Source organism: Halichoeres trimaculatus, unplaced genomic scaffold (assembly GCF_033239565.1).
Source record: "Halichoeres trimaculatus isolate MK-OKI-2021-1 unplaced genomic scaffold, fHalTri1.1 fHalTri1_scaffold_2, whole genome shotgun sequence".
Classification (NCBI taxonomy): domain Eukaryota; kingdom Metazoa; phylum Chordata; class Actinopteri; order Labriformes; family Labridae; genus Halichoeres; species Halichoeres trimaculatus.
In genome coordinates this window covers 19,118,655-19,138,441 of record NW_027437180.1, presented here as the reverse complement: position 1 = coordinate 19,138,441, position 19,787 = coordinate 19,118,655, and the positions used below count along the sequence as shown (strand labels likewise).

The following is a 19,787-nucleotide window of genomic DNA, read 5'->3' as shown; positions in this document are numbered from 1 at the left end:
CTAAAGTCATCTGAAAATCTTAGGTCTTTGCAGTCCACACATTTCACAGCCTCTCTTTAAAGTCACAAGCATTGAAAATGCCCCCCAGTTTGGTTCCACCCACATCCATCAAAGCTGGTTAGTTTGCGTTTCATCTCATGCACACAACGTCTTTTACTGAAATGCTGCACGCCTGACGAGTCTGCCACTTTGATTTGAATTCCAAGAAAGGTCTAATATTTTAACAAACTTCTGCCACGGGTTTTATCTGAGCCCCCACAACCTATTACAGTTACATTAGAGACATTATAAATCTTAATTTTTGTCCAAATGTGTTGCTGTGGTTAGGGGTCAAACTTTCTTGTTTATTTTCAACTTTTTTTTTTTTTTATTTCCCCACAAGTATTTTATACATGAGGTAAATTAAAGTCAGACCCCCAAATGACATTAAACCATATTCCTGCTGACCTTGTTTTAAAGTCAAACTAACAGGAGTATGTGGGAGTATGTGGATTTTCTTGACACAACAAGTGCCAGGGTAAAATTATTTAACATTTTTGTCTTTTTTCAAGCATGGTAATTTATAGATGGTCTACTTGCACTGAGTCATGAACTGTTTAAAAAGGCCAGTGCATGATTTTTCAGACTGTCTGATTGTACAAAACAAACCCAATTTATGGACCTGAAATTAATGTTTTTGCTTTTTTTCAAACTTACAAGAGGATCATATTTGTTGTTGCGAGTTTTATATGAACTATGGTGAAGAGTGAAGCACACTTATGGTTTGTCAATTACAAAAGGAAATATTCAAAAAGGAACTGGCGAAAAAGGGTGGGGTGGGGTGGAATTTATTAACCACTGAGGTCTGGGAGCACCTAATTTGGTTGTTTATTCTTGTTAAGCTGCAAAGACGCCTTTTACATTAAATGTATTTGATCTATTTTTTAGCAGTAAAATAAGAAGTCTTTCACATTAATGTTTGAGATGATTTTCTCATCTAGAGCATCCTGAGCCTTTCGCTGTAGCTTTTACAATGAAGTCATGTGTCTCAAAGTTTGTCCATCAAGTTGAAAAAAAAAAAAAGACATCCAGAACTTTGTAACATGTAAATTAAATGTTAAGAAAAACAACCATACATTTCTTTAACCTCCTTCTTTAAGTCTGTTATGTAGTTGTAAGATAGTTCACACTGTTTGGTTTCATTAGCAGCTGTGAGCCAAAATAAATAAATAAAAACTTTTTCTTTTTGTTCTTTTTTTCCTTTTTAATTTCTTCCAAAAAGAGAAAAGGGGACACAACGTATATTTGCCAATGTCCCACCTGTCTCTACTTCCTTCCTGTCTCTAACCTCTGTGTTTGAGAGGTGGTACACAAAATAAATGTTGTTCTGCTGAAGTAGCCTATAGCTGTAAGAGACACATAGATAATTTTCCCCAGCAGGAGGGGAAACAAACAAGTGAAACAGCCACAGAGTGGCTGTAAGGTGATGCTTCAGATCACAGCCCATTGTCATCAGCACAATATACATCCTACTGCTGCTTCACAAACTAACACTTCAGGTACTGCTGCCCCTCAAGTTTTTTCAAGAGCAATCGCAAAGACCAGACAAGGAGGGAGAATACTACAGTGCGCCCAAAATAGCAGTGTTTGCCGATGTTCTTCAAGGGTTTTATTTTTTGTTATGTTTTATTTTCAAAGTCTTTGGAAAGGACAACGTGGAAAGATGTTTTGAGTTTAAGGGATAGTGAGAAAACAGGATATTGAATTAAAACATTATCCATATTTACAAATTTGGTAAAAACCCTAGTTATTGATAATGGAGAAAGGGGGTTAGTCTCTGGCCTGACTGTGAACAGTGCAAAGAAAATAAAAAGCCTTGGTCTGGAAAAGCCTTTCCCAAACTATGGGTTACAACCCAAAGTGGGTCAAGGACCTGACTGGGTCACCAGTTGGTGAAGTTAACTGTGTAAGATATTTGGGAAGTAATCCTCCAAACTAAAATAGAATTAAAGAACTTAATTTCGCTGTGCGATGTTTCTGTCTCTCACTCCCTATCCCTCATCGTCATCCCTTCCCTCTGCGGATCACCACCCCTGAAAGTTCAGTTTACACGAGCCCTCTGGCTGCCCATCTGCGCTGAAAGACAGAAGAACAAGCAGCAAGTATCCCTCTCCCAACAGTGGCATGCGTGATGTCTAAATGAATAAATAAAGTTGGTATAACAAAAAAACCCCAAAAAGGAAAAGATGGATCTTAATATACTTTATTTGGTGAGGTGCTCAGTATGAGACTTTGAAATTCAGTTAACAGGATGACGTCTTCAAACATATATCGGGAGAACTGAAGGAGTTTTTCCGATGCAAAGGAGACATTTAAGAGATGAAAATGTTTAGTTTTCATCTTCATCCCCGTCTCATACTTAAACTCAATATTTTAAAAAGACCTGTCAGCACTCCCAACTTGAGAGGGAGTCTCCAGCTTTTTAACCCTTTCTCGCGCTGTACTCCTGACTTGTGATTTCTCTCAATTTCTCTCCCTATTTTTGTCTTTGCCAAGGAGGTTCTGTTTTTGGGAGGGTTTGTCTATCTGTTTGTCTGTGAACAACATATCTCAAAAAGTTCTTAATGAAATTTCAGGAAATGTTAAAAATGGGATAAGGAAGAAGTGATTACACTTTGGAGGTGATCCAGATCACCGTCTGGATCCAGGATTTTTTTTAAAGGATTCTTTATCATTGTGAGATAGGGCTGTTTTCATCACATGTGTATATAACTCCACGATAAACGGTTGGATTGCTTTGCAAAACAATACAAGACAAGGTCACCATATTTTCAGACAGATATTAAAGTACGATCCAGATCCTGGCAATATTTTGGATACTAGGATTCGGAATATGAAATATGAACTGGGTCATCATAATTTTCAACACTGTCAGGTGACAAATTATCGAACAAACCTGCAACTAACACCAAATAGTAACAGACAGTCTGCTGAAAGGGAGTATAACATTAAAGTAGGACTTAAGTGTTGCGTGACAATCACAGTATGCTTGGCAGAGGTCTGTGCTCTCTAAATGCTTTTCGAGTTAAGTATGGTCCCGTAATCTCTAATATTGTTTTGAAGTCAAATCAAGTCCTCTGCTTGTGCCTTATATTTGAAACTTCAAAAAACATCCACCCCTCTCCCTGTAGTTGGTTTGATCCAAAGATGCTGCATGAGACCCCCTCTTACTATGGTCACACAAACACAGGGAGACAGCAGGTGGCTGTGTTACTGATGAGGTTATCAGAGCGTCAGTGATCTTAAAAAATCTGTTAGCATGATGTGTCATGAATTAAACTCTTGCACTGGTTAAAGAGTTTATTCATCTTGTGGCTCAGCTCTGATCTCGCATAGCAACATTATAGTATCCTCTGACAATCCTAAGAAAAGTTTAGAGCTGTGTGAATCTTAACAGTGACGTGACATTTTGGACATAGACCTTTTCCAAGCCCAAGGCTTGGAAAAGGTCTATGACTGAAATGTAGTTAAGTTCTTCTTTCTGGAATTTAGTAGGTGCGCGGGTGCTTTCTTCTGTTGCTCTGAAGGCCTAAAATGTTATGCATGAGTGATTTTGTATAAGCTGGTAGAATGACAAATGTGATGTATAGATGGAGTACAATATGTGTCTTCAAGTGAAACAACTCTTTCACTATGCAGCACTCAGAATTATTCATACATCATCTGGAAATTACCGTCAGTTCCTGTAAACTTTTCAGTTTTATAGCTCTCCTGCATCACTGTCCAACATACAGTATTTTATAGCATAATTTACTTTGCTGAAAAAGTCTGAACCCTTTGACTTCATTGTAAACAAGTGAATCAAGCTTGAGTCAGCTTGATAAAACCTCCCACAGAGCAGAGCGTTGCATAGACACTGGCACTGACTCTGACTGTGTCACACTCATAAGCTGCTAAACCCCCACTGAGCTGCAGGTTTCTTTCATCTTTCACTGAACCATCAACACAAAAACATGCACAATTTGTAACACTTTCCTTTCCAGAACATTCCTCTGACATTTCTTTATTAACCTCAGTCCTTTAGCACTCACACACAGGAGCCCAATTTCCAACTCGCACCTGGACTGTAAGACTTGAAGGCTGGCCAACGTTTCCTCTTTGATAGAAATCTGGCTTCATAAATGATGAAAGGCTCATCAAAGAGCTGCAACAGATGGAGCTGCTGAGGGTTTGAAGCAGGACTTTCCTTCAATGAGTGCAAAGTAGATACACTCCTCACGATTCCTAAGATTGGGCTTTTGTTTTGGACAGGTTTGCAAATATGGGGTGTTAAAATTATGGGCAAAATAAAAAACATGGACAAAGCCTCAGTGATGTCACCAAGATATTTATGCTGAGACATTACAACACCCAATGAGGAGGGTCGCCTTGATAAAAATGATGTCTCATTCAATCAGTCTAAAGACAGGTTAAATAGACAGAAACAAGGCTGGCTAGAAGCCCTCTGGTAAACAGCTCCTGAGAACCCATCCCTCAGTCAACTCACTCCACAAATTATGCAAATTCATGCAGAACTTTTTTTGTCTTGACATAATCAAATCAGATGCATGATAAAAGGGATTTGTCCTTGGTGCAGCTGGAATATTGGAAAAAATTGCTACAGAGACCAAAACCCTTTAATTCAATGGGCTAAAAACAGGTTTTTGTGTTTGCTAAAGACAGGCTTCTTAATATGGGACATAATGGAGATTACTTGGCTTTGGGAGCCCACTTCAAGTGGCAGTCGAGGAACTGATGTTGTTTGCACTTCTACTCAAGCTATATTCATTAAAGCCCAGATCTATGTAGGCAGGGTTTGTTTGTTTGTTAGTTTGTTTGCCCCCATTTGTCTCTGCTTGACCTAACCAAAAGCATTATTTAAAAGATAAAGATAAAGAGTCTGCTGTCTTGCCAAAAAAAAAAAAAAAATGTTGAAAGGATATGAATCTAGACTGATTGTGTGTGTGTGTGTGTGTGTGTGTGTGTGTGTGTGTGTGTGTGTGTGTGTGTGTGTGTGTGTGTGTGTGTGTGTGTGTGTGTGTGTGTGTGTGTGTGTGTGTGTGTGTGCGTGTGTGTGTGTGTGACTTTTTGACATTTTAATTATTACCATTCTGACAGAGCCTTTCTTGTCAGTGTGTCTCGAGATCTAAAGTATCAATGAAGTCACAGAGCTGTGCACTGTGTGTTAATGTGCATTAAATCTCTCTGGTTGTAGAGATGTGCTCCTTGAATCCAATCCTCCTTCACCCTGAGTTCAGGTGCATCTATTGCTCTGCACAAGACAAGTCCTTAGTGTAGTAAACGTGAACTCAAGCAAAACAAACAAGCAAAGAAGTAACAATAATAATCAACACAAAAATGACAAAGTCAGTTAATACAGACGCATTTTATCATTAGGGGAAAAGCAGGAACTTTATACCAAAAGCTCATCAGGAAATTGAATCTTTATTTTGTGTCCCTCTCGCCGCAGTTCCCAGAGGTTTTTAAAAGAATAGTCAAACAGCAGCTTGAACCCCAAGTCCTGCTGACTAACGTGGATCTGACCGGTTTGTCTTTAAAAGCAGAGTTAATTTGCTCATACTGACTTGAGATTTTATGACTTTGTCCCAACATAGGTTTTAAGCATGCAAAATAAACTGCATTGATTTTAAGGCTTTTTTGTGTGTTCTATTCTGTTTTGTCACACTCTTAGTGTTCGGTCAAACATGACCGGCCACAGAAATGAATGGGGAGAGGGTAAAAACACACACATGCACGCATGTACGCACGCACACATCTAAGGTTCCCTGGGAATGTTTGCCCAGTAGAGTATCTCTCCTATCTCTGAAGTCACTGTTGGTCACATTAAACATAAAGTTTTCAGCTCCACTTCAGATGTAATAGCCTTGCTCGAGGAGGTAGTAAACATCAATCCTTAGACACTATTTGCACTCAGACATTAAAAAGACAGGGAGTGTCAAATTAGAAAAAAAAAAAAAAAGGAAAATGTTCTTAAAGTTTAGTGAGGTTTTAGTTGCATAGCAACAGCAGCTCAACAACAACTGTTCCTAAAAGGTTGAGTGAAGCATGGCTGGCTAAAAGCAGATTTCCCTGTAAACACAGTGAGCGAGACCTGCTCAGAGATAGCAACAGGCTGATCTGGCCTTGTGTACCTCTCCACTATCTCCTAGTATGTACAATAAACAGCTCCACACCGATCCACATTGATGCTGCTGACCCCCTGAAGCGTGAGTGTAAAGGAGAGAAGCTGAGGCAGGTACAAAGTGAGTGAGTGTGTAGAGAAACAGCCTGGTAATGACTGTAATTCAACTTCACCACCTGGGTAAGTGAGTGAGAGTGAAAGTTTAGAGCTGGAATCGATGAGAGACGGTGAGAGGGGAGACCACAGGAGGGGGGGGGGGTCTGCACAAACCCTCGCTCAGTGAAAGTAAGAAATGAGGGGGAGAGTGAGAAGGAGGTGAGGACAAAAGTGAACGAGGGATAAGGAATAACATGATCTACAAGAGTTTTTTAACCATTACAATGGTCAACAACATACTGAAAGTATGATCCTCACCTTTGGTAAACACCAAATCAAAATAAATGATACCTCTTTTAAAATAGATGGAATTTCCAAAGGCCATAAAAAATGTTCATTTGAATTTACCAGATGTTTTGTGGGTTTCTGCAAATTAAATATAAATACACTCTCAAGACATGCTGTGCATGCAAACATACAGAAACATCATTTATTTCAAACACTGTATTTTGGTTTTCTTCTTGTATCAATCTTACTGTAAAAAACAAAGGGATGTCCCGATCAGGTATTTTTGCACCTGAGTCCAAGTAATTTGATTTTGAGTATCTGCTGATACCAAGTCCGATCCAATACTTGTATTCTGATACATCGCGCTCCTAGCTTAAAACAACTGCCATGTTCTGCTCTACTTTATTGAGTTCAACCAATAGTGTCCCTGTTGTGATGTCATGCCCTGCGTTGCTTCTGTGTGGAGGTGAGATGATCTGACTCTGTACCACCACACAACGCTAGAAAATCCTGAGATGTTATTTTTCCCATTTGTTTTGAACTATTATAGATCTGATAAAAAATAGTAAGAATTTATGTATACACACAACAAAATGTAATGTCTGATTCTGATAGAGTCTGTAACCACTTGATCAGCCCCAATTTCTGATCACATGATCAGATCTGGACATCCCTAGTAAAATTATTGACAGGTGAGTTATAACATATTCAAAAAATGAGCTGAATAACATGTTTTCAGCAGATTTTTCCGAACTTGCCTCTGCACAGGAACTTTTTCTTTGCTAGAAACACAATAAGTATTTGACATGAACTTCCTAAGAAACTACGGAAATTGCTAGTGTTTATGGTAGTGTTTTTTTTCACAGAGGAACGAGGTAGTAGTTCAAGATTATTTGGTAATTCTATAATTCAGGTTCATATACTTATCACTCCTTCCTATCACTAAGATCTTTTTCAGGCAAACTGAATTCCATTATTCTTTTGTCCTGAGCTCCATTATTTATTACTCCCCTTTATCATACTCTAAACACCTTTGGGGTCACAACAGCTTATTTAAATCTAATATGACAATAAAATATTAATATTCATCTTAAACCTATGATGATGTCCTGCTGTTATTCTGTGACTCTGCAGAGAGGACTGTGTCTCACTCACTCAGTAAACAATACTCTGGTAGATTTTAACTTACTAGTTGATGAGTTTTTTTTATCTGTTTGTGAGTGACAGTCAGCTGTTAGCTGTGACGCAAGCTGCAGAAAAAGTACCACATTAACTTGTTCATGTCTGTGCAAGAACAGTGATATAAATAAAGTTTCAGCATTTGAATCACAGAGATTTATTACTGTTACTTACAGAAACCACAGGCACAGTTCATGTCACATATGGATTATTTTAAAGTGTTTTTAATTACAGATTATATAATATATGGACTTTTTCCCAGTGATGTCACCCTTCTGTTACTGAACACAGGATATAACTGCAATACATATTCAGCACCTTTGATTTCATGTGCCCCCCGGTATGAAAACTAAAGCTTTTGTGTGTTCTGAAAGTGAAGGTGAAAAAGGACACGCTCTCAAGATGCCATCACTTTAAAAGTTTGGTTCTGTCACAGGTGAGGCCCCATCTGTCACGCCCCCTTGCAACACACCTTACCACACACACACACACACACACACACACACACACACACACACACACACACACACACACACACACACACACACTCACCTACACCAACACACACACACACACACACACACACACAGTCACTTCCCCTGAGAAGATCACATTTACACTCACACACAGCTCCACACTCACAAACATTAATCACTGCTGCTGTCTGGAAGCAAAGCCAGCGGTGTATATCCCTCAGGGCAGCACAGTTTCTACTGTTTCAGCTCAGCACCCGCTCTGAGTAAATGTAGCTGCTCACCCTGAGACACAAAATCTACTGTCAGAGTGTGTGTGAATCTTTGAGTCTCCGTGCTGTGTGGATGTACCATGCAGTCTCTGTTCCCTCTACAGAAAGCAGCAGAACATGACTTAGTGTTCTGATAAACCAGAGTAACGTACGACATGTGAGAGCTGAGCAGCTTTTCCCTGCAGAGTCAGCTTGTTCTCACTCTCAACTCATCCACTACAGCAGCCTAGTCGCTCCCCCTGGTGCTTTAATACATGATGCTGTAGCTACCTTTCCGCCATTACTCCTGTATATTGTCTTCTTCTGTATCCTTTATTGTGAAGCTGAATCTATTAAATGTAACACGGAGAGTGCAAAAGTCAGCTCTGGCTAAAAGGGTTAACCATTTCATTTTTAGTAGCACGTAAAAACGTCTCAATCATTAAACTATAATGGCTCCACTAATGTGTGTGTTTCCATTATCTTTTTTTTTTTTTTAAAGGGGGACGCCAGTGGTGCACCAGCCCGATATGCCATGTTTCTCACCATACATGGAAGCTACACTGTATTAGCTCAGCTCAAGTACAGAGACAAAGCAGTACTACAAGCTGAGGTAAACTTAAAACACAATAACTGGGTAATATTAGCTCAATGTTACACTATCTTATGAAAACATTTGGTGACATGAACATGTCAGATACTATCACTAGCGAACATATGGCTTTCAGCACAACATGAACACACTTCCAGCATTATACCATGGGATTTACCAAACTGCGATTCAGGTATCACTAACATGGTGACCGATGTTCTCAAATTCTTCCCAGCAGTTATTATAAGCATTTATTTCATTAATACCCTAACATAGTAATCATGAAATCATGATGTTACTGAGACTGTGATCCTACCATAAAAATCTCAAATTGCATCCTCATTGGAAGGGCAATGGAAAAAAAAGATGGGTCAGAGAACATTAACATTCATTAAACAGACCAGGATTGTAATTAAAATGTCATTTAGATAATGATGTCCTGTAAGGATAGGGGTGCAATAAAATAACGCATTCAAGTATCAGTGGTGAAAAAATATCCTGCAGTAAATTAAACAACACAATACTAAATGGAGGGCAAGTCATAGCTGTTATGTGGTATTCATGAAAGCTGTTGCAGTCTCAAAGACACTTGTCCTTGTGTCTTTCATAGAAGGGGTCAAGAGATCTTTTGTTGGCGAAAACAAACAAAAGGAACTTGTCACTAAAGAGATGTGATATGGTGTAGAGTATTATTCACATAAAGGCACAATAAAGAAAGCATTTTGTCTCCCCCCAACACCAGCAAACGTAATAAAAACAAGAAGAGCCCAACTCCCACAGTAGTAACCCCACAATGTACTTTTGTGTTCTTTATCTACTCTAATAGATGAAGATGGAAGATGAGCTAAATCCAAAACCACATGAATTTCCCTTCTGGGATGTATAAAGTATTTTTTATCTTTATCTTAATATTTTGTTGGACTGCCTTTAGCTTTGATCACAGCAAACATTCGCTGTGGCATTGTTTCAATAGGTTTCTGCAATGTCATAAGATTAATTTCCATCAAGTGCTGCATTAATTTTTCAACAAGATCTTGCATTGATGATGGTAGAGTTTGACTACTACGCAAAGCCTTCTCCAGCACATCCCAAAGATTCTTGAGGGGGTTAAGGTCTGGACTCTCTGGTGGCCAATCCATGTGTGAAAATGATGTCTCATGCTCCCTGAACCACTCTTTCACAATTTTAGCCTGACGAATCCTGGCATTGCCATCTTGTGCCATCAGGGAAGAAAAAATCCATTGATGGAATAACCTGGTCATTCGGTATATTCAGGTGGTCAGCTGACCTCATTCTTTGCGCACAGACTGTTGCTGAACCTAGACCTGACCAACTGCAGCAACCCCAGATCATAGCACTGCCCCCACAGGCTTGGACAGTAGGCATGATGAGTGCATCACTTCATCTGCCTCTCTTCTTACCCTGATGGCCCAACACTCTGAAACAGGGTAAATCTGGACTCATCAGACCACATGACCTTCTTCCATTGCACCAGAGTCCAATCTTTGTCCTCCCTAGCAAATTGAAGCCTTTTTTTTCCAGCTAGCCTCACTGGTTAGTGGTTCTCTTAAGGCTACACAGCTGTTCAATCCCAATCCCTTGCGTTCCCTTCACATTGTGCATGTGGAAATGTTCTTACTTCCACTATTAAACACAGCCCTGAGTTCTACTGTTGTGTTTCTTTTATTTGATTTCACCATAAGTTGAAGTGATCGCCGGTCACAATCATTCAGGACTTTTTCCCGGCCACATTTCTTTCTTAAAGACGATGGGTCTATCCTTCCAGTTTTTAATGTGTCGACGGTTCTTAACCCAGTTTTAGTAGTTTCTGTAATATCCTTAGATGTCTTCTCTGCTTGATACAAACCAATGATTTGACCCTTCTCAAACAGACTAACATCTTTTCCACAACCTCAGGATGTGTCTTTCAACATGGTTGTTTAAACAATGAGAACAACTCATTGTACCAGTTGGGGTTAAATAACTTGTTGCCAGCTGAAAGATAATCGCCCATGTAGTAATTATCCAATAGGAGGGCGGTATCTATTGCTTAGTTAAAATAAAAACGAAAATGAGCTCTACTGTGGACTCTGTGGTAATAAATGCTCTGCAGAAAGGGCAGTGGAGTCTTGGTGATCCTCTCAGCAGTCTTCACCACTCTCTGCAGGCATCTGCAGTCCATAGCAGTAGTGATACCATACCAGCGGCAGAGGTTGCAAAAGATCTTAGATCACATACCAAGATTTCTTAGCCTCCTTAGAAATTACAGCCATAGTTGTGCCCTCTTGACGAGTTGAGGGCACAACCGCAGCTGTGGACATATTTAAAGCTGCTCACCCGCTCCACCTCGAGCTCCTAGATGAACAGCTCCCTATAGGGTCTCTTCTCCTTCCTCATGACCACTGTTTTTGCCTTAGTCTTAACCATGTTGAGGGACAGGGTGTTGTTTTCACATCCTGACACCAGCCATGTAGGTGTTGGGCTAGCACCAAGTAAAATCATTTGCAAAATTTGGTACAAATGACACAAACTGGATGGAGCAAATTAAGCAAGTTATAACCACCAATTCTGTGATTTTTTTAATGTGTTCAGCTTCCTTTAAAGAAAGTGAGTATGGAGGTCTGATAATTTGGTAAATTGCAAAATTATTTGACTATCACTTCAGTCCATCTTTTGGTTTTACTAACAAGCTAGCACTCCCCCTTTCAGCACAGCCAGCTCCAACTTACAATGTAGCAAAGCTCAACCATGTGAGATAGAAGTGTTAGGCACTATATACTGTCATAATGCATTAAAATAATGGAGAAGGGCCATGCGCAGAGATAAGGATTTATCAAACAAAAGAACAAAATGCAAAAGGTCACACAAATACTTTCTTGAAATGTCCAAGCAATAAATAAATAAATAAATAAATGGTAATCCAACTAAAAACACAAGGAAACCTCTTGGAGCTGAAAACATAATTCTCAAGAAAGAAAGAAAGAAAGAAAGAAAGAAACCAGAGAGAGATGGGGGTAACACAGAAGGCGATGCAATGAATTAACATAGAGGAGTGTTCCAAACGAAGGAAATGTATAGTCATGTAAAATGATCTTGGAGAATTTGGGCCGAAGATCTGACTGACTGGAGTGTGCCACATGGAGTAAGCATAACTGCTGATATAACATAAATCTCTGGGTGATTTGTTAACACAGGGACAAACAGGACCCAAAAGATGAAGTACCAAGAACTAAGTGGCTTGGGAGAAGGCTGACAGAGACAATGGAACGACCACTGTCCTCCTGAGTATACATCAAAGAAGTGCCACACTGACGACTAAATCCCTTTCTGTCAGCAGCTGATCAGTGCAGCACAGTGAAGGAGGGAGGGGGATGGATAGACCCAGAGGAGGAACAGGAGACAGAAAAAAAAGATGACTGGCCGAGTAACTGATGTGTAGCTCCAGGAATCAAAGCAAACGAAGAGAGAACGTGAGATGTGATGGGGACTGACGCTTTCCAAATGTTCAGGGAAATGGAAAAAGGGATTGAGGAAGACGAAAAAGGTGAAGGAAGTGGCAGTCAAAAAGCTGGAAGCCGCTGGCACATGATAAAAAGTAGCCTCGCAGAAAGACTGGACTGCCAAAGAAGAGGTGGTGGAGAGAAAAAAGAACATTTTCTTCCATGTTAGACTAGATCTTTTACTTGTCCTGTTTATGAGTTTGCAGATGCTGCTGTGATTCAGTGCTGACAAAAGGACAGTTTTCTACTTAAAGTCATTTCCACAAAAGTGAATCACAGGCAAATAAAAGAGCTGTGAAGATTTAAAGCTAAAGAACATTTTTAACATCACTGCCTCTTTTTTGTCGAATTAATTATTTTCTGTCCAATAAAAAGAAGATGCTTTGAAATGACTTTAAAGCACAGAATGGTTAGAGACAGTTTAAACACTGAGGCATTAAGTGCTTTACTTCCAATTACTGACTTCGCTCTTGAAGACTATAAAAGCCACTAAAATAGAATTTCCATCAGCTACAGTAGCGTTCATTTTTCTAACTGCCCATTAGAAAGACAGTGAAGGTGGCAAAAGTCTTAAGTTCAACTCCTGTAACATAAAACAAGAAGTGCTCCACTGCTCCTCTTTATTAGAGCCAAAGAAATCAAAACTGATTTCACATATGCCCTTAGTTTAGTGTGAGGGACTATTTCCTTTTCTTTCTTTTAATTTGTTCTTTTATCTGTTTTAAGTAAGAGACGGACAACTGACCAGGAAAGCTATGAATGCAAATGTAAGGCAGTTACTGCTGAATTCTACCAGATCCATGTCCAGTCTGTCTCCACTGTCAGGACAGCTAATGGGTTTCAGTCCTAGTCAAAGTTGTTTGTTTTTGGCTCTTGCAAGCTGCGTTCATGCTTTCTTTCAGCTACAGATGTCTGGATATATGGAATATGGTGTTCTGAACAAATATACACCATGCTACCATCCCAGTTTGATCCACTTTGATACTACTTAACAATTCCACAATGTGGCGCTGGTGACATGAATGAGCAAAAAATGGACCCAGTTAATTGGCTGAATAAGAAGCTGGCAGGAACAAAGTTGCAAAGGAAATAAGCAGCGGGATGTCACCAGCGGTGCAGTGATTTTTTCTATCGTTCAACATGCATACGTGCAAATCTGTGGTCGAGGAGCAATTATCACTATGCTTTGTCTGTAAACTGACAGGCAATCAACAGATGTATCCAAATCAGAGTTACTGACTGTAACACTCTGATCTTAATCTTTACGATGCCTTCCTCGTGCTGCCTTTTTACGGGAGGCACAAACTACGTATTTCCGATTAGAAAGCAATCTGTGAGCTGTTTTATGGGGTACTTAAATAATCAAAGACATCAGGGGAAATAACTTAACTGCCTCTGGTGGTTTAATAGACAGCCTGCAGGACTATAAACATACAATTCTACAGGTCTGGTTTACTGGTTCCTATTGCCTTTGGATGAAAGCACAGCTGGAGATGGAAGAAGGAAGAAGAGTAGAAGGGAGTGGGAGAAGATACCAGTAAGGAATGGATAGTCTGTCTTGTCCTCCTTCTCATTGTTGGAGAAAATTTATACAGTCCATGGTGTGTAACATCCGAACAGATCGTAGGAGGGAAGGCAGGGTAGATGGAGATTAGAGGGAGGGAAGATGAAGGAGATGCTGTGAAAAGAGGACAGGAAGGGGAGACACAGCCAAGAGAAGTCAAGGAAGAGTGGAGCCATGACAGATTTGTGGCCGCGATGAGGCGTAAAGAAACGGCAGAGGATGAGGAGTGGAGAGAGAGAGAGGAGGGTACAAAAACACTGAATATGAGCCAGAGAGCCAGAGAGCCAGAGAAAGAGAACAAACGTGAGGGACACAGAGAGTGACGGACACAGAGCGCGAGGCTGAGGGGATAAAGGGATGAGAAGTAGGCAGAGTGGGGGTGTTGAGAAGAGGGTGTGAAGTCAAAAGCTGCTGGAAAGTGTTGCAAAGTTGCATAACAAGACCCTGCTTCTCTTGTAACGGGGGGAGGTTGCAGCAAACGCAGTAAATTGGACACATTAACAGTGTGTTTTCACCGACCGCTGGGAGGAAGATAGAATATTTAAGGCTCATGTTGCGCAGGAATACTCAGATTGGATTCTTCATGCATCATCCCAGCAAGAACAGCACTGCTGCTTCTTGAAGAAATTGAAAATTAGGAAACTGGGCTGTGCTGCGCAGCAGATTGAATTTTCTGCTCTAACCAGATAATAGCCATTAAGACACAGAATGTCAGAAAAGTTGAGGATATCTGGCTAAACCTTACCTAATCAGTTCAGACAGTCAGTTACGTCACGACAAGCAAGACGTCACTCCAAGACGGATTATGGCTTATTATCAACACAATAAATAAGAGGATTACTTTATTTGGAGAGCCACAGTTAATGATATTAGTGGGAACTGATCTTTTAATTCCATGCTAAGAAAACATTTCTGCTGCAAAATATGTTGTCAGTTCATCTGCATTGTTTGTATGTCCTCAGGAAACAGGTGGTGTTAGATGATGGATGATTTATTAGGTACTGGCAAGCCATGCAGTTTCTGTTATTGGTTATGCAAGTCCCATTCGTTGAATCGCTTTGATGCCATTGACTTAATTAAGCAATGACTGACTCTTTGACAAGAACTCCCCAGAGCACCAAACCTGACTTAGACTAAACAAAGCTGCACCTAGTCTCACCATCATATAAAGATTTGCAGGGTGGTGGTTTCTATCCTCTTAACACCAAAAATATAAAAAAAACCAGAAGCTTTCCAAGTGGAAATCGGAAAGGTCTATAACAAAAACTGTCCTTTTAAAGCAGTTATAAATTATTGTAGTATTATTGTGTAGTGATCCCTTTGCATGCATGTGAAACTAAAACATCTGCCTAAACAGTACTGTTCAGCCATAGTGCAGAGTTTTCATGATGTTAATTTTTGCATGTCTTATGATTACACTTAAATTCTATAACTATGTTCTTCTGCACTGCATTTTTGGTGGACTGGTCTCACAAAAGCTACAAAGCACAGCTCTGTCCTAATTAAACTTAAGCAGAGCAAATCAAGAAATTCAACTTCAATGTCTGAGCCCTGGGGGTTGAACTTTCACCAATGTTGAAACATATTAGCATCAATCATCTTCATGAATGCTAACAATAAGCACAGACATGACTAGTGGCAAAAATGATAAATTACTTTCCATCACTCAACTATAAAGCATCAGTCTTATTTCCAAAAGTTGCAGGAGCAAACAGAATGGAACTCACGCATAATTAAAACTGAAGAAGATCCAGAAGAAAACCTTTTTAAAAACAAAGGAAAAACAGTTTTCATTCAGATCTCACCAAGTGTCACTTTGCTTTAAGTGGTGCTCATGATGCATCTTGAGGCCTCACAGTTTGAGAACAAACACTGTGAGAGCATGGTGACTATGCTCGTTCTGAGATGCAATAAAGACAATTTACCCAAACACTGAGTGAGCTGAATATGTGATGCAACAGCTGTCTGGTTAAGGACATTAGAATAAATTGAATGTTGTGTTTTGATGTTATTCTGATTATGTTGTTGGAAAAGATTATGGTCCTCAGTTGGAGCAATTGTAATTCACCATAATGGACTTAAAGTGTTCTGGGTGTCTGGCATTTTTCTGTGTGCATATGTGTCAGTGCTGAGGAGGCACACAGGCTAGTTGTGTATTACTTTATATGAATTTTTATGTTTGTGTGTCTGCTTTGCATGTGATATACTAAGATGTGACTGCTACTGTTAGCAAAACATTGCAAGTATGCCACTGCGGTGAAAAACATCTCTGTAGGGGGTCCATAAAGTTGCACCCCCACCTCTTCCTCCTCTTCCCTGACATCAAATCTCTTTCCTTGCAAACACACAATATGGTTGTTTGGGGATGCCTGATATCTATGTATATATTCCATTTCATGAAAATGAGGCACAATATTCATCATATACTCTATGCTGTGGCTGCTTGAAATGCGGTTGCCACAACAAGCTTCTGTCATAATGTTACCTCCTCCATTTGAGCTGCTGATTTAAAGAAAACTCGAGGCAGGAAATCCCCACCCTCTGTTCTCTATAAGAGCCTCTGTCACATGTGTCAGCTATTATTATCTTTGTGTGCTAGCTATAGGAAAAATGGATTCTGTTCTAGCATGTGCAAAATTATTTCCTTCCATATAGATATGGTATTATAATCTCCTCCAAATGTTATTAAAGGAGAGATGAAAAGAAGAATCACATGACTGATTCTAACAGGAGCAGTAATCAGGAGTTAGAAAGCAATAGAAAACTTAGAGTGTGTGGTGGCTGCCAAGTCACAGGTGTCTCATGCAAGAAATGTAAAGAAATCTAGTTCTTACTACTGGGGCTGCTTATAAGCAGAAACAAAGGGAAAATCTTTCTGATGGCCAAACGATGGCAAAGACTTATCACCAAAAAAATACTATGCTGACAAGGTCTGCATGACACACTTCATGGAGTCCCCACACATCATCCAAGTGTGTCCACTGAGAACACACTCAGTATTTACATATCACAGCAAGCTAAGTTTGCGTTGCTGCCTGCATGGCTAAAGTTAAAATGAATGAATAAACAGTGCCAGGAGACGATAAACAAACACCACCAGCCTCAGTGGTGTAAGATTTCATTGCTCAACATGGATCCTCCTCACTCGCCTCCCTCAGGGATAGTCATAGAGACAGAATTGGGGGAAAGACAGACGATGACAAAGATATTGTGCAGCATCAAAGCTGACAGAGAGGAGCTGTGTTGTGTGTTTGAGGCTGTGACACAGTCTCAATCAGAAGCTTAGGGGTTTGATTCCAGGTCTGCTGTCCACACTTCAATGTAGACAGCAGACCTGTCCACACACCAATAGTACCATTGTTGTGTGAACAGGATTTTTTAACACTAATGGGTGTTTTCCAGAGCAGCCTCTACCATCAGTGTGTGAATGCCACACTGTTGGTGGTGTGTAATTTAAAAGCACTTCAAGTATTCTAAAGCTGTATAGAAAAACACAAGTGTGTGGTCCATGTTGTGCGTCTCTGAGGGTGTCTGTTGCACTCCAGCAGCGTGTTTATAGGCCGTGCCTCCTTCAATCCTGCAGTGCCATAACAAGATATGAATTCACACTCTAGGATACTAATATCACGCCGTTTTGTGATGCAAAGTGTAAATACAAAGACATGGTGGTGGAGCTGCAGTGGGGTTGCAATCTATGAGAAGCTGACTTATTTGGATTTTAAGCCTTGCCAACCATGCACTGTAATGAAAGGACATCCAGTAATGTTAACTTTCTATTCCTCAGACCAAGTAGTACAAAAACAGTCAGCCAGTTTAAAAAAAAAAAAGGAGTCAGGTGTTTTGATATTTGACGGTTACTCTCATTTGTCATTTAAAATGTTCATTAGATCCTTCTTTGTCTTTAAAAGTGTTTTGATGTGATTTAGTAATCTACTATGTATGTCTTCTTTTGTATGAGATGAGATGTTCTAGTAACCCCAAAGGAGTGTTTATCTTCTGCTTGCTTTATCAGTTTTATAAAGTAAATATACCAAAGTCTAAACTCAAGAGATTTGAAGCCTTAAGGGTGACAGCAACAGAGCAGGGGCATTGTGGGAGAGATACGACAGTAATGTAGTCAGCAAAATGAGAAATAGCTTAATAAAACACAAGGAAAAGAAGCAGAAAGGAGAGAGGAAGAGAGACCAGGGAGTGAGCAGGAGGAGAATGGGAACTTGGCTGGTGCTGCAGTCTATGCATCAGTAAGAGGAACGCAGTGTTATTGATTAGCCTATTATGGTATCAATCAAGTGCACTGCTAATTTACTAATGACACCTTTACTATTGGATAACAGTATAAAGGAGGGCACTGCTGCTTTGCTCTCACTGGAGGACCTCCTGTATGTTAAAGCTATATTTAGATGATGCATAAGATGGATGCAAAAAGGCTGGACCAGGGAGCTGCAGTAGCATTTGCACAAACAACATCTTGACAAGATATCAGATGATCTGTCTCTGAACCAAAGGACATTGTTAGCCAAGACTTGAATTAAAAATACCAGCAACAGCATAAAAGAGACCACACCATAACCACAGACATATGACTCCCCTGTGCATAGCTTATTATGACTTGTACATACAGTTACAGTTTAGCTGTGAACGGCTGGCCTGTCATGTATGGCACTGGCTTTGCAAATGAGCAGCACCATATATTGATGTCAGTACAGTTTGGTGTAAGATAATTTATTAAAAAGTAGTCAGGGAGCCTTTTGATGAGAAGAAACAATCAAGCTATGCACTTAATGAATATTAAATCATAAAACCCAGTTAGTTTATACGGGCTTATACATTTAAACTAGTTTTATTTGCCAGTGTACAACTTAAAAAAGACAATATTAACTCAATTTCCAGCCCTTCTGTGTGAAACTCCTGTCACCCTTTAAAAATGCTAACTTCACTTTTTTTCTCCATTATAACAATAATGTCTTTTAAGGTGCCCACTAAAGTGCACATGACATAAAAGATGGAGGGACACACTAATTGTGTTGACAGACTTAAGCCTATTCACAGAGGATTAATTTCACCTGGGGACCTTTTATAGTTTGTAATACTTGCGGAGGACTCCTATGATTTTAATCCTGTGTGAACTGACCTCAGGTAGTTTTTAAAATTGATGACTAATGACCTCAAGTTTTTTTTTTTTTTGTTTTTGTTTTTTTTGTTTTTTCAACTTTTATAGTATTGACTTGTTTGAAACCTGTCCTTAGTTTACATATGTGGTAACATGATATTTCTATTCTATTCTATTCTATTCTATTCTATTCTATTCTATTCTATTCTATTCTATCATATTATATTATATCATATTATATTATGATTCAAATGTAATGCTTGAAATCAGGGTTGTCTTTTATTTGGACCAAAGTGGTAACCTATTTCATTGAGTTTCAATATATTTGGTAAGTGAATGGTTGAGTTGCAAGACCTGTATGCCAGGAAAATGATGGCACAGCCACTCTTGCTTTATTCATCCATGTGGTAGAAGTGTGTTATCCTCACTGTAATATAAGCCAGAAGCTGTGGTGATTAATCTTTTTCTCTTGTGACAGGCTGTTATAGTCCTTGTTTTCACCAAAATACCAACATCTCGCCCAGAGCTACCTCATTTGCATGGGAATCTCATCTCTTCACACCTTGTCTCCTCC

General features: G+C 39.6%; 1 protein-coding gene across 1 annotated transcript in view; it reads right to left on the bottom strand.

Moving 5' to 3' along the window:
* The window catches only part of LOC141786862 (protein phosphatase 1 regulatory subunit 29-like), a 265,322-nt gene that overhangs the window by 70,699 nt on the left and 174,836 nt on the right, over positions 1–19,787 (bottom strand). The gene's annotated exons all lie outside the window — the stretch shown is intronic.